The sequence below is a fragment of the Elaeis guineensis genome, chromosome 12 (genome assembly GCF_000442705.2).
Source record: "Elaeis guineensis isolate ETL-2024a chromosome 12, EG11, whole genome shotgun sequence".
In the NCBI taxonomy this organism is placed as follows: Eukaryota; Viridiplantae; Streptophyta; class Magnoliopsida; order Arecales; family Arecaceae; genus Elaeis; species Elaeis guineensis.
In genome coordinates, this window is record NC_026004.2 from 51011171 (window position 1) to 51024877 (window position 13707).

The window sequence follows — 13707 nt, forward strand, 5'->3', positions numbered from 1 at the left end:
GTTAGACTGAGTTCAGGTTAGTCAGTTTAACTGGTGTCTAGAAAAGTGGTTTAGGGATTACGTCCTGAAGGAAGGTGATTCATTAATTAGTTCCGTTCACTAACCTGACCAACACAGTTGGTGTCTAAGGAAAGCAATGGGGGGACCTCCACCAACCTTACACTTACCTGACCAGTTGAGCGGCTAGTTTGCTACTTGGAGTGCTTGAAGGTGACCTTGACAGTTAGGAGCTGTCTAGATCTAGGATAACCCATAGATAGGATTGATTGAACCACTTGATTGTTGACTAAAAATATCAAATCTAATTAATTCTTCTCTATCTTCTTAGCATTAGAACTCCTTAAGTTCTCTTCTTTAGAATTCTTTTCCCTCCTCCTACTCTCCTCTTCTCTTTCAAAAAAAAAAACTTGTTGAAATTAAAACTCGATGAGATCTTTTGGGTGCATGCTAGGATGCCGATCATTACAACCTGATTTACACCCATTAGACCTAGAGCTAGAAAAAATGATTCGAATAAACCAAATCAAAACTATGGATCCAAAATAAGAGACTGTCCCACCATGATAATTGAGAGAGTATTTTACTCTCTCAACTTACACTTACTCATCATGTATCTAGCCTCCTCCTGTGGAGGTGGCACAATACGAAATCAAGTCCAGCATTATTCAAATGCTTCCATCATTCTATGGACTGACGAATGAGGATCCGTATAAACACTTGGACGAATTTCTTAAGATATGCTCTACAGTAAAAATCCAAAACTTCTCCGATGATGCCCTCAGGTTGAAACTATTCTCTTTTTTCACATAAGGACAAAGCCAAGCATTGGTTAAACTCCTTAGATTCCATAATCATTTCAACTTGGGACCATCTTCAGAGAGAATTTCTCAAGAAATACTTTTCAATTAGAAAAATGAATCAAATTAGAAAAACCATCACTAGTTTTTCTCAATTGGATGGTGAACTTTTTCATGAGACATGGGAAAGGTTAAGAGATCTTATTCGTAAATGCCCCCACCATGCTATCTCCAAATGGCAACTTGTTCAGTATTTCTATGATGGTCTATCGGAGAAACACTGACAAATGATCGATGCATCGTGTGGTGGGACATTCATGCTAAAGAGTGAGGACGAGGCTTGGCAGCTCTTTGAAATACTTAGTGAGAACTTCTTACATCACATGTCTGCCACCTCTAGAGAACAACACATGTCTCAACAAAAAAGAGGTGGAATCTATCAGATTGGAAATGTTATGGATATCCACGGTAAGGTAGATGAGTTGTCCCAAAAATTAGACCATCTTCTGAATATCGGATACTCTTTGATTCTACCTAATCCAGTGCAAGATGTTTGTGCATTGTGTGTAAGCCCGACTCATTTTGTTAGTGAATGTCCAATCGCACCTTAATTTTCTAAATTTGTGCATGAGTAGGTCCAGCAAGCTCAAGCCCAACAAGCTCGTAGATTAGGAAATGATCCAGATTCAAACACTTATAACCCTGGCTGGAGAAACCATCCAAATTTTTCTTGAAGATCACAGCCAGTGGTTGGCCGTGCTGTACCTAGACCAAATTATCAGGACCCGACATATAGGCATAGACCATACCACCAGTTTCAAAATACTCCTCAACCATCTATCACTGATCACAGCTCAGCTTTTGAGGATAAGGTTCTAAAAGTGCTAGAACGATTAGAAGTCAACACCCAGATCCTTAACTCCCACACGCAATCTATTGTTAAGCTAGAGACCCAAATAAGTCAACTAGCAACCACAGTCAGTAGGAGAGGAGAAAAATTACCTAGCCAATCTGAGAGCAATCCGAGAGGACAATTCATGGTTAAGAGCTCCAATACTTCAGATACCTTTTCTGAACACGCCAAATCAATCATGACTCTCAAAAGTGAGAAGGTCATTGAACACACGAGTAAAATCAATGAGACCAACCCTAGATCTCTGACTAAGCCCAAATCACCTAAGAGCAAGGAGGACACAAAAGTAGAAAAGGGACTAACTGCATCAGAATCACCTTACTTGCTTAAAGCCCCATTTTTGAGTGCCCTAAAAGCCCCCACTCTTATGGATAAGAAAGGAGGAAGACTTGATGAGATGTTGGAATTATTTAAGTAAGTCCAAATTAATCTCCCCCTTCTAGATGCAATCAAACAGGTCTCAGCTTACGCAAAATTTTTGAAGAAATTATGCACCCAAAAATATAAATCTTGATCAAAACTCCTGAAGAAAGTATACCTCACCGAACAAGCTACCTCTGTATTCCAGCACGCTACCCCTCCAAAGCTTAAAGATCTAGGTACCCCTACCATTTCTTGCATTATAGGAGACCTTCACATCGAACAAGCTCTCCTAAATCTAGGGGTGAGTGTGAACCTTTTATCTAGCTCGATTTATGAACTTTTTGGATTCGAAGAATTGAAACCCACATCGATCACTCTACAGTTAGCTGATAGATCAATTAAGACACCATGTGGGATGATCAAGGATATTTTGGTCAAGGTAGATGAGTTCTATTTTTTAGTTGATTTTTTAGTCCTTGACATAGAACTGAGTGGCAATCCAAGGCAAATTCCCATTATTTTAGGTAGACCCTTCCTAGCTACAGTAAATGCGTGCATCAATTGTAGGACAGGAGTCATGGACATATCATTTGGAAATAAGAAACTGAGATTAAATATGTTTAGTGCATCCCAAGGACCATCGATGGATAGTTGCTTCGAGATAGATACATTCGAGGATATTATACAGGAAGCAACATCAATGTTTTTGCACATGATTTTCAAGACATCCATTTGACATACTTTGGATTGGACGACTGTGATATGGAGGGAGGTAGTGAAGAAGTAAACATTTTAGTTGATACATCAAGTGATGAAACTACTCCCCATTGGACAATCAAGTATGAGCCATTGCCTATATTAGCCAATACACCCACAGCCCCATCATTAGAATCACCACCTGTACTAGAATTAAAGCCACTTTCGACCACACTCAAGTATGCATTTTTAGGATCTAATGACATCCTTTCAGTGATCATTGCATCAGACTTGACCCCGGATCAAGAAGCACAATTGGTTGGTGTTCTGAAGAAAAATAAAGAGGCTATCGGCTGATCCATTATCGATCTAAAAAGAATTGACCCTCCATCTGTATGTACCATATTCATTGCGAGGTAGATGCCAAACCCCATCAAAACATATAGAGAAGACTGAACCCAAATATGTGGGAAGTAGTGAAGAAAGAGGTGGTAAATGGTTAGACACTGGAATCGTCTACCCCATATCCGATAGTAAATGGGTCAGTCCTACTCAAGTAGTACCTAAAAAAGTAGGTATTACTGTGGTGGAGAATGAAGAAGGTGAATTACTTTCCACTCGCACACCATCTGGTTGGCGAGTGTGCATTGACTATAGGAAACTCAATGTCGTTACTAGAAAGGATCATTTTTCATTACCCTTCATCGATCAAATCCTAGAATGGCTAGCAGGTCAATATTTTTTTATTTTCTAGATGGTTATTCGAGGTACAATCAGATACCTATATTTTCGGATGACCAAGAGAAGACCACCTTCACTTGCCCCTACAGTACTTTTGCCTTTCGACGTATGCCGTTCGGACTCTGCAATGCACCCGCTACATTTCAATGGTGCATTTTGGCCATTTTTTTAGATATGGTGGATAAATATCTCAAAGTATTTATGGATGATTTCTTCATATTTGGAACCACTTTTGAGGATTGTCTTCATAACCTCTCCAAAGTCTTTAAGCACTGCACAGAGACAAATTTGGTTTTAAGTTGGAAAAAGAGCCATTTTATGGTTCGAGAAGGAATCGTATTGGGACATTATTTTTGAAAGGGAGATTGAGGTAGATAAAGCAAAAATTGAGGTCATCTCAAAACTACCACCCTCCATTTTGGTTCGACAAATATGATCTTTCTTAGATCATGCTGGATTTTATAGATGCTTCATTAAAAATTTTAGCAAAATATCGAGACCCTTGTGTAATCTGCTGGCCAAAGATACACCATTTATCTTTAATGAAGAATGTCTACAAGCCTTCTACATGTTACGAATAGCCCTGATAACAGCACCCATAATAAAACCTCCTGATTGGTCCTTTCTATTTGAAATCATGTGTGATGCTTCCAATTTTGCAATAGGGGTCATCTTAGGTCAAAGAATCAATAAGGAGCCACATGTGATCTATTATGCTAGCAAAACTCTATCTGATGCTCAATTGAACTACACTACAACAGAAAAAGAACTACTAGCGATGGTATTTGCTCTTGATAAGTTTTGTTTATATCTGTTAGGGTCTAAGGTTCTAGTGTATTCTGATCATGTGGCTTTGAAACATCTGTTCTCAAAGAAAGATATTAAACCATGATTGATCAGATGGATCCTTCTACTTCAAAAATTTGATCTAAAAATTTGAGACAAGAAGGGTTCTGAAAATGTGGTTGCTGATCATATTTCTAGAATCTTAGTTGATCATACGATGGGTACAGATGAAGTCAAGGAGAAATTTTCTGACGAACAACTTTTTGCAACATCCTCTGATCAAATCTCATGGTTTGCCCACATCATTAACTACTTGGCAACAGGGCAAGGTCCTCTCCATTGGACAAAATAGAAAAAGGATCGATTCTTCTCACAGGTCAAACATTATTATTGGGAGGAACCCGAATTGTTCAAATATTGCCCTGATCAAGTGATTCGATGCTGTGTCCCTGAGGGTGAGTTTCAAAGTATACTTACCTTTTGTCACTCTCATGCATGTGGGGGACATTTCAGTGAGAAAAAAATGATGGTATTTGCCCTTGATAAATTTTGTTCATATCTATTAGGGTCTAAGGTTCTAGTGTATTCTGATCATGTGGCTTTGAAACATCTGCTCTCAAAGAAAGATATTAAACCATGATTAATCAGATGGATCCTTCTGCTTCAAGAATTTGATCTAAAAATTCGAGACAAGAAGGGTTTCGAAAATATGATCGCTGATCATATTTCTAGAATCTTAGTTGATCATACGATGGGTATAGATAAAGTCAAGGAGAAATTTTCTGATGAATAACTTTTGCAACATCCTCTGATCAAATCCCATGGTTTGCCCACATCATTAACTACTTGGTAATAGGACAAGTTCCTCTCCATTGCACAAAATAGGAGAAGGATCGATTCTTCTCACAGGTCAAACATTATTAATGGGAGGAACCCGAATTATTCAAATATTGCCCTGACCAAGTGATTCAACGCTGTGTCCCTGAGGGTGAGTATCAAAGTATACTTACCTTTTGTCACTCTGATGCATGTAGGGGACATTTCAGTGAGAAGAAAATGGCCGCAAAAGTGTTACAAAGTGGGTTTTACTGGCTGACATTATTTAAGGATGCACATAAATTTTGCCTTGAGTGCTTGCGCTGTCAGCAAACGAAAAATATTTTTAGAAAAAATATGATGCCCCTATCTCCCATCTTAGTCATGAAAATTTTTGATGTTTGGAGAATCGATTTTATGGGTCCCTTTCCTCCATCCTATGAATATGAATATATTTTGGTTGCAGTAGATTACGTATCTAAATGGGTTGAGGCTATGGCAACCAGAATGAATGATCACAAGGTGGTAATCAAATTCATCCAACAGAATATCTTAAGTCGATTTGGTTGTCCAAGAGCCATTATTAGTGATGGAGGTACACACTTCATGAATAGGTACTTTAAAATTTTAATGAAGAAATATAGAATCACTCACAAAGTTGCCACACCATATCACCCCCAAACTAGTGGCCAAGTGGAAGTCTCCAACAGGGAGATCAAACGAATTCTTGAGAAGATAGTTAGGCCTGATCGAAAAGATTGGTCTAGATGATTAGACGATGCATTATGGGCCTACCATACTGCATACAGGATCTTGATAGGAATGTCTCCTTACCAACTCATTTTTGAAAAAGCCTGCCATCTACTAGTAGAGCTAGAATACCGTACATTTTGGGCCATAAAGCAATTCAATTTCGACATGAAAAATACGAGTAGTAATAGGAGACTACAATTGAACGAATTAGAAGGGCTACGCAATGAAACATATGAGAGTTCACAAATTTATAAGGCTCGAACTAAGGCTTATCATGATAAATACATTTCATGAAAAATGTTCGAACCTAATCAAAAAGTGTGGCTTCATAATTCGAGGTGTGACTATTCCCTGAAAAACTCCGTTCATGTTGGGATGGACCATATGTCATAACTCAAGTGTTCCCTCATCGAGCAATTGAAATCAAAGATCCTAAATAGGGAAACACCTTCAAAGTAAATGGTCAACAATTGAAATATTATGTGGATGAAATTAGAGATGGTGAGCAAATTGACTCAATTCAATTACAGGATCCAATTTACAATTGAACTTTGGCTTGATCTTGATGAAGACCTTAAACTTAGCACTTGTTGGAGGCAATCTAATATTTTATTTTTCAGCTATCCAATTTTTTTTTAATTTTATAAATTTTTTTGAAAAGGATAATTAGCCAAGTTGGGGGGAGCACCATGATCAATGGAGTCAAGAACACACTAGCCCAACAATGAACGATATCTTAATCAACATTACACACATCAAACTCAGGTGGTGTCCTTCTTTGTTACACTCTATTTTTGCTTTGTTATGATTCTCTTCTTCCATTGGGGATAATGAAAATTAAGTTGAGAGAGAGAATAATTAATTAAGTTCTCGAGTATGGTCAAAAATAATTAGTTTTGTGCATCTAAATTTTGTCTCAATTTAAAGTTAACTAGGTACTCTAATCAATAAATGATTAATGGTCTAGATAATTTTAGAGATATCGAGAAAAAAATATTAAGGACACCCAATTAATGGAAGAATTTAGGCCAAACTAAATTTTAAAGTGAATCTAGAACCCTTTTTCCACCGTCTCAATGAAGAATCTGCTTTATGGGGGTATGGGTGGAAAGGTCGAGATATGCAAAAAAAAATTATTATTTAAAAAAAAAGAGATAAAACAAAAAAAAAGTTTTAACATTTCTCACTAAGTAATCGGACCCCTTCACCTAAGTAAGCGTTGTTGTTCATGTCAAAAGGTGAGAATATAAAGAAACCTCTTGTATAGTCAATTTTGACTCGTAACCTTTTTGACTTGAGTTAGTAAGCCTGAGGGGTACCCTATACCTAATGTCCTAAAACCAACTGGTTTGGGAGTCATTGGCCTAAAGCTCGCTATAAGAGTCAATTAGAAAGCTTAAGAGGTTAGGACATTGCACTGACTATACATGTAAATATTTTTTCAAAAAAAAAAAAGAATATGGAGACTAAATTGTAAGAAGATAATAAACCCTACTCACATCAAGTTTGAGGACTTAAAGAGTAAAGCGAGAAGTCGATGAAAGAAGATCTCTAAAATTTTATGGCTAATACTCAACCATTAATTGGGTCGAATTGATAATCAAATGAAGTATCTCTTTAATGATCTATCTGGATATCAACTATAGTTAGGAATGTCTAGGATAACTTTCAATTCAAGGACAATTTGGTGTACAATGCTAATGTATCTATTTTACTCAAAGACGAGTAAAGTTCAAATTGGGAGGTGTGATGAATACTTAATTTAGGATGCTAGAGGTACTAAATATTATAATCATTAATATTATTTTATTAAAAATTTAATTCTATCTAGTCTATTTTACAGGTAATTGGGAGTTTGGGTTCATATGATTCAATTTGGACTCAAATTGGTTCAAATTTGAGTGAACCAAGCAATCAGTTCTTATTTCAGTGTGAACGCAATTTAAAGATCAAGGATCAAGAAACAACCTCTCCAATCAAAGGCCCAGATTAAAAGATAAATGGAACTAAGTGTGAACATGACTTATTGATCAATGAAGGAGAATCAATATGAAGATCCAAGGGTCTTTATTCACACTCCCATCTCTCTTTTCATAAAATCCTAGCCTTCTCACTCTATAAATAGAATCCCAAGGCCTCTCTCTTTTTCAATCAAGCCAATGCCTAAGTTCTCTTCAAGCTTTTATCTTTCTCTCTCTCTCTTCCTCTTCTTCATAAGTCTAGGAGAGGTACTAACCCTAGCACAACATATTCCTCCATAGATCCCTTTTTCACATCCCATCAAATCTAGAAGAGGTTCTAATCCTAGTGCCACTATTCTTTCTCTATTACATATCTGCTTCCATCAACTTTTCTTTCTTGAAGTTTCTGTACCAAACCTTCCAGCCATCCTGTCGCTTTTTGCACAGAGAAAGATGAAGGATTCAAGGAGACACATCCACCATTGAGCGCAGTAACAAAATTAACTTGGTTTAGTTGTCTTGTATCACAATTCTATTTTTTTCTTTATGTATGCTTTTTTATTAGATTAATGAAATGTAATTTTATTTTTCATGCTTCTTTCTTAATTTTTTTAATAATTTATTAATTTTTTTTATATTTTCAAAACAATCAACTAAGATTTCTGCGGATACGATCTCGACTCATCCTATCTATATAGTAGTGAGTAAGATTAATTTTGATGTGCTACGACACGCATCACCTATTTTGATGTGCATCCTACTCTTAAGTGGACCAACTATCGCCAACATCTACTACAAGAGCTCATTGAGACCCATGTTTATGTGTCAGTCAAACTCCAGCAGCCATACTGCAAGCAGTAGTACAATCTCAGGTCAAAGGACCATTAATACAACTACAGCATAGAAACTATCACTAACGATTGAATAGAAATCTAAGTGATCTTTCATATAGTCACGCTCAATACTAGTTGTTCTTTAACAACTATCCACATTCATCATCCAGTGTCTCTATACTGTAGACCAGAGACTCATCTATTCCGAAGGTAGCGATCTGTATGTCAGTCTATCTAGATCATGATGATCCTATGATCGGGAGCATTTAGGAATTAAATACATATCTTTAATTCTCAACACTTTGAGAATATGAATCGAAGACTAATTCCATAGATGATTCAAGGACACATCACACTTGAATGAAAAATAAATTTATCCTTTTATTGATCAAATCAATGTAATAAGTACAAAATTGTATCCTAGATTTATTATAATGTGTTAGCTATATTGGTTTCTAGGACATACATCTAACAGTTGAAGTATTTTGCATGACTCTCCTAGCACACCAACTCCAAAATCATGGAACACCAAAATAAGGAACATACCATAAGGAAGAGCCGGCTTGGCTCTCAATCTAGCCTTTTGCATGATCCTTAACATAAGCACTGGAAGATTAAACTTTTCTCTCTTCAAAATATGATACATAACCCCAACATCGATCTTCGTCACAAAATCAAACCTTCCAATCTTTGAAATGAGAATCTTAGCAGTTATGTGGTGGAGAAGATGGTGTTCAACAGATAGCTTTTTAGCAAGAATTTTCTTAAGATCTAAAACATCATCTCCCCCAAACAACAACCACAATCTACTAGATCTATCATCCAATCTCTCGGCTCCTTCAGTGGGTGCCTTCAGAAGTTCTCCCAACTTCTCCATAGATAGATTAATTTTAACATTCTTAATCTTAGTTTCAAAGGAGTTAGCTTTGATCTTAGTGTTTCCATAGAACTCCCTTACTAGGTTAGGGTAAGTGGACAAATTCAAAGTGCATAAATACTCCCACCACTAAAACTTCAAACACTCACCAATTTTAAAGTGCTCTCTTTTCAGGAAAGCAAAATCTATTTTTCTTCCCATGGTGATAGCTCTAAAAGAGAGAGGAATCAACCTTTCTTGTGCAATAGACGGTGAAGATTGAGTAAAAGGTGGTGAAGGTGGTTGAGGAGGAGGCTGAGCAGAGGCTGCTGGTGGAGGAGGAGATGGGGCACACTGCAAGCAGACTGAGATGACTCAGGACATTGGTCTTGATAAAACTTGGTCTGCCATTCTCCGTGAATCCCTCTCCTTGGTGACGAGAATGCGCAAGGGCGCTTAATCCACTGAGCAGGTTGCTTCTTGGGCACTATAGATCTAAAACTCCCTTTGATTTGTAATGGATTTAGGGTTCTAAGAGATGGATTTAGGGTTCTAAGAATCTAATGGTGGGATGGCTCAAAAAAAATTAAAAGTGAACAGTAAAGGTCCCACGAGAAATTCTATTTAAAAATAAGATTCCTGACAACTGAGTTGACTCAGACTCATTTTGAGTTGGCTCAATGATGGGTCGACTAGGTTTTTTATGAGTTGACTCAAAACTTAGTCGACTCAGAAAATGGGTTAGCCATCTCAATCCGGCACAAATCTGAACTACCTAGATTTTAAGGCCAAGAATGATGTAATTTAAACATGCCTTTCTTAATGAAATAGAATATGAATAATTCAAGAAAATCCATCATATTAGAAGCAATCATTTCAACATAAAATGCATATTCAGTAATTCAACAAATTGGATCAAATAAATCTAACTATTTTCTTATTGCACAAAATCTTTTTTCATTTAAAAATTTAGTAAAAATATCTATAATTTATTTTTCAGTTGGCACGAACTCAAGAGTTATATCATTATTTTGCACATGATCTCTAATAAAATGATGTCTAACTTTTATATGTTTTATTCTTGAGTGTAACATAGGATTTTTAGTTAAGTTTATGATACTTGTGTTGTCATATTGAATAGAAATATTATTACAAGTAATACCATAGTCCTCTAATTGTTGTTTGATCCATAATAGTTGAGCACAACAACTCCCAGCAGTAATGTATTCGGCTTCCGCCACAAATAAGGTTACTGAGTTTTGTCTCTTGCTAAATTATGAGACCACATTTGATCCTAGATATTAATATGTACCAATTGTACTCTTCTTATTGAAGCAACAATTAGTAAAATCTGAATCATTATATCCAATTAAGTCAAATGAGGATTGTTTTGAATATCATAAACCTACATCTTGAGTGTTGATTAAATACTTAAAGATTCTTTTAACTGTAACTATATAAGATTCTTTAGGATTTGATTGATAATGAGCACACATGCACATGCTAAATATTACATCCGACCTACTTGCAGTTAAATAGAGTAAAGATCCAATCATACCTTGATATAGCTTGGGATCTACTAATTTTCCTCTTGGATCTTAATCAAGCTTGCAACTCATGCTCATAGGGGTGCCACTTCCTCTGACATTCTCCATCCTAAATTTTTTTAATATTTTATTGATGTATTTGCTTTAGTTGATGAAGATCTCTTCATTTGATTGCTTGATCTGAAGTCCAAAGAAGAAGTTCAGCTCTCCCATCATGCTCATCTTGAACTTATCCTGCATAAATCTAGCAAAATCTCTATACATGCCATCATTAATAGCATCGAATACAATGTCATCAATATATAATTGCACAATCAATAAATCATTTGATCTTTTTTTTATAAATAATATTTTATCTACATTGCCTCTTTTAAAATCATTGTTTAGTAAGAACTTACTTAATCTATCATACCAAGTCCTAGGTACTTATTTTAATCCATATAAATCTTTTTTAAGTTTGAATACATGATTAGGGAATTCTTGATTTTCAAAATCTAGAGGTTATTCTATATAAATTTTCTCTTCAGTTAGTCCATTCAAGAATGCACTCTTTACATCCATTTGAAAAAAATTAAAATTTATAAAGTAAGCAAATGCTAAGAGCAATCTAATAGCTTCAAGTCTAGCTACGGATGCAAAGAATTTATCAAAATCAATTCTCTCTTTTTGATTGTATCCTTGTGCAGCCAAACTAGCTTTGTTTCTAATTATATTGCCCTTCTCATCCAGTTCATTCCTAAAGATCCATTTAGTTCCAATTACTAAAAAATTTTTAGGTCTTTCAACTAATTCCTAAACTTTGTTTTTTTCGAATTGGTTTAATTCTTCTTGCATTACTAATATCCAATTAAGATCTTTTTAGCTTCTATTATATTTTTAGATTCTAAATGTGATACAAAAGTAAAGTGATTTATAGCTTCCCTAAGTGATGCTTTAGTTTCAACACCATGAGATGAATCAGCTATTATTATTCCTTAGGGTGATTGTGATCATACCTTCAATCCTTTAGTAAATTAGATGTACCTTACTCATCTTGAGGTTATGGCACATCTTCTTTAACATTTTACTCTACATCTTCTTTTTCTTGAGAAGGAGTGTCTTCAATAGTCATATGTCTTTCAACTTCTTTTCAAGATTTCTTACATCCACATCAAGCTCTTCTTCCCATATTTTTAAAAGAGTTAGTTTCATTAAAAATGACATGCATCGATTCTTCTACAATCAATATTCTTCATCTAATTTTGTATCAAATTTTTCTAGTTTATCTTTACCATTTATTAAAATGAAACAACTACACCCAAAAACTTTAAAATATGAAACATTAATTTTCTTTTTCTTGTAGAGTTCATATAGAGTTTTCTTTAAAATTGATCTAATTAATGCTCTATTTAGCATATAGTATGCGGTGTTAATAGCTTCCATCCAAAAGTATTTTAGGAGATTGCTTTCACAAAGTATGGTCCATGCTATTTCAATTAATATCTTATTTTTTTTTCTACCACCTCATTTTGTTGAGGTGTCCTAGGTGTAGAAAAATTATGATTAATTTTATTTTTAAAATAAAAAATTTTAAATTTATGATTTTTAAATTTGGTACCATGATCACTTCTTATTTTTAAAATACTACACATTTTTTCACTAGTTATTTTGTTAAATAAATCAATAAATATATCAAAGACTTCATCTTTATGTGCTAAGAATAACATCCAAGTGAATCTAGAATAGTCATCAATTATAACAAATTCAAATCTTTTTCCTCCAAGACTAGTATTTGAGATAGGTCCAAATAAGTCCATATGAAGCAATTCTAGTGGCCTACTTCTTGAGACAATATTCTTGGATTTGAAAGAAAATTTAGTTTGTTTGCTAAGTTGACATGCTTTGCAAATTTTATTCTTTTCAAAATTTATCTTAGATAAATCTTTTACTAAATCAAGTTTAATTAATCTTCCTAATGAGTCCATGCTTGCATGACCTAGTCTATTATGCCAAATCCAACTAGATTCATTTACTTTAGTATTCCTAGTAACACGATCTTCAATATTTTTATTTTTAAGTTTATCAAGATCAATAATATAAACATTGTCATGTCTCTTTTCTATGAATTTAATACTATCATCAAATGAACTAGTTATACAATGCAATGAGAAGATTTGAAAGAAATATTAAAGCCTTTATCACAAAGTTGATGCTAAGTAAATTATGCATCAAACCTTTAACTAACAATACACTTTCTATACTAGTAGAGGGTGTTATCAAGATATTATCGAGATCAATAATTTTTTCTTTACTATTATCTCCAAAAGTCATCATACCTCCATCTTTAGCTTCAAGAGAGATAAATTATGATTTATCTCTCATCATGTGTCTTGAGCATCTGCTATCAAGGTACCACCTTCTTTTAGCTCTCACGAATGCCAAGTACATCTATAGAAGCAATCAAGTAGATTTTGATATCCAAGCTAACTTGGGTCCTTTGGGGTTAGCACAAATGGTTCCTTTAGAAATCCAAATTTATTTTATCTTTAGTTTAGTTGAATTAAAGATTTTTCTTGTATTAATGGTTTTACATTCAATAAATTTGTGTCCAATCTTATTACATCTATAACAAGTAATGTTTCTATCATGATTTTGAGATTTTGTAA

The 13707-nt window shown here is 34.8% G+C and overlaps 1 non-coding gene across 1 annotated transcript; it reads right to left on the bottom strand.

Moving 5' to 3' along the window:
• Positions 1–920: 920 nt before the first annotated feature.
• LOC114912851 (small nucleolar RNA R71) lies at positions 921–1026 on the bottom strand. Its single transcript, XR_012136087.1, has one exon. It is a non-coding gene; the product is annotated as a small nucleolar RNA R71 (small nucleolar RNA).
• Between the last annotated feature and the right edge of the window lie 12681 nt (positions 1027–13707).